Below are 2,397 nucleotides of genomic sequence, written 5' to 3'. Positions count from 1 at the left end.
TTTTTTGAGATGGAGTCTCCCTCTGTTGCCCAGGCTGGAGTGCAGTGGCATGAGCTCGGCTCACTGCAAGCTCTGCCTCCCAGATTCAAGCAATTATCCTGTGTCAGCCTCCAGAGTAGCTGGGATTATAGGCATATGCCATCACGCCAGGCTAACTTTTGTATTTTTAGTAGAGATGGGGTTTCACCATGTTGACCAGGCTGGTTTCGAACTCCTGACCTCAGGCAATCCACTCGCCTTGGCCTCGCAAAGTGCTAGGATTACAGGCGTCAGCCACCGTGCCTGACCTTGAAACATTTTTTTTTTAAGTATGTCCTGGCTGGGTGTGGTGGCTCATGCCTGTAATCCCAGCACTTTGGGAGGCCAACGCGGGCAGATCACTTGAGGCCAGGGTTTCAGACTCGCCTGGCCAACATGGTGAAACCCCATCTCTACTACAGATACAAAACTTAGCCAGGCGTGGTGGTGCGTGCCTGTCATCCCAGCTCCTCCACCAAATGCCTCTTCTCATCTTTACCAAAGGAGCTTGTTTTTCTCTGGTGACAGGAGTTGTGATACGGGTTTCCTATTCTAATCTTCTAGTCCCAGACCAAAAAAAAAAAAAGCCACACTTTCTTTGGGCCTATTTACCAGATTTAGGTGATAAGCTGAGAGTGAAGAGAAGGGCTGGACCCCCAGCTAGGGTAGGAGACGGGAAGCCAGCCTCTACCCAGGCCAGGGGAGAGGAGGTACAGGTTGTAGATCATACCACTGCTCCAACCTGTGCGACAGAATGAGACTCTGTTTAAAAAAAAAAAAAAAGTCCTCTCCTCTTACTCCTTCCTTACTCCCATCCCCTACCTTAGCTGGGGGTCCAGCCCTTCTCTTCACTCTCAGCTGATCATCTAAATCTGGAAAGCACCTGTAGTGTACAAAGCACTGGGAAAGACCTAGCAATGATCAGGTTCCAAAGTTCAAAACCCTGTGAGTAATTGATACTCTGGAGTGAAGGCTGGAAGGCAAGGTTGTCTTTTGTCTAAGAGGGAGACAGCTACGTCTTGAAATCTGGACACAGTTGAGGCTGTGATGGTGTTTCTGTCTTCTAGGGTCAGTCTTGGGTTTTCCTATGTCATCTTCCAGACTTTGAAAAATGATTGTTGGCCAGGCATCGCGGCTCATGCCTATAATCCCAGCACTTGGTGAGGCTGAGGCAGGAGGATTGCTTGCATCCAGGATTTTGAGCCCAGCCTGGGCAAAATAGCAAGACCTCATCTCTACAAAAAATCAAAAATTAGCTGAGCATGGTGGTGCATGCCTATAGTCCCAGCTACTTGGAAGGCTGAGGCGGAATGATTGCTTGAGTCTGGGAGGTCGAGGCTCTAATGAGCCATGGTCACACCACTGCACTCATCCTGGGGGACAGAGTGAGACTCTGTGTCAAAAAAATAACTAAACAAATGAATAAGAAATTAGCCAGGCATGGCAGTGTGCACCTGTAATCCCAGCTACTTGGGAGGCTGAGGTGGGAGGATTGCTTGAGGCTAGAAGGTTGAAGCTACGGTGAGCTGTGGTTGTGCCACTGTACTCCACCCTGGGCAACAGAGCAAGACCCTACCTCAAAATAAAAAGATAAAGAATTGTGCACTTAAAGATGGAATTATATTAAGCAAAATATTAAAGACTCCATATTAACAATCTGTCATTGTATTCTTCCAGAAAAAAAGCATATATAAAAATATATACAGACACTTTTTTTTTTCTTTTTTTGAGACAGTCTCAGTCTGTCCCCCAGGCTGGAGTGCAGTGGTATAATCTCTGACCACTGCAACCTCCACCTCCCGGGTTCAAGCAATTCTCCTGCCTCAGCCTCCTGAGTAGCTAGGATGCAGGCAGGTGAGATGTTGAAGAGTCCCTTATGTCATGGAAAGGAGCCTGGCCTCCCGTCCCCTACCCTAGCTGGGGGTCCAGCCCTTCTCTTCACTCTCAGCTCATCATCTAAATCTGATAAATAAGCTTAAAGACAGTATGGCTTTTTTTGTCTGGGACTACAAGATTAGAACAGGAAACCCATATCACAACTCCTGATGCCAGAAAAAAACAGGCTCCTTCAGGTAAAGATGTAAAGAGGAACTTGGCTCATGAAAAGATTCAGGAAGCCAGGCGCAGTGGCTCACTGTAATCTCAGCACTTTGGGAGGCCGAGGTGAGCAGGTCACTTGAGGTGAGAAGTTTGAGACCAGCCTGGCAACTATGGTGAAACCCTGTCTCTACGAAACATACAAAAATTAGCTGTGCATGGTGGCGCACACCTGTAATTCCAGCTGCTTGGAAGGTTGAGCCATGAGAATTATTTGAATCCGGAAGGCAGAGGTTGCAGTGAGCTGAGATTGTGCCACTGTACTCCAGCCTGGGTGACAGA

The sequence above is a fragment of the Mandrillus leucophaeus genome, unplaced genomic scaffold (genome assembly GCF_000951045.1).
Source record: "Mandrillus leucophaeus isolate KB7577 unplaced genomic scaffold, Mleu.le_1.0 Scaffold101, whole genome shotgun sequence".
Classification (NCBI taxonomy): Eukaryota; Metazoa; Chordata; class Mammalia; order Primates; family Cercopithecidae; genus Mandrillus; species Mandrillus leucophaeus.
This window is presented reverse-complemented; position numbering follows the sequence as displayed.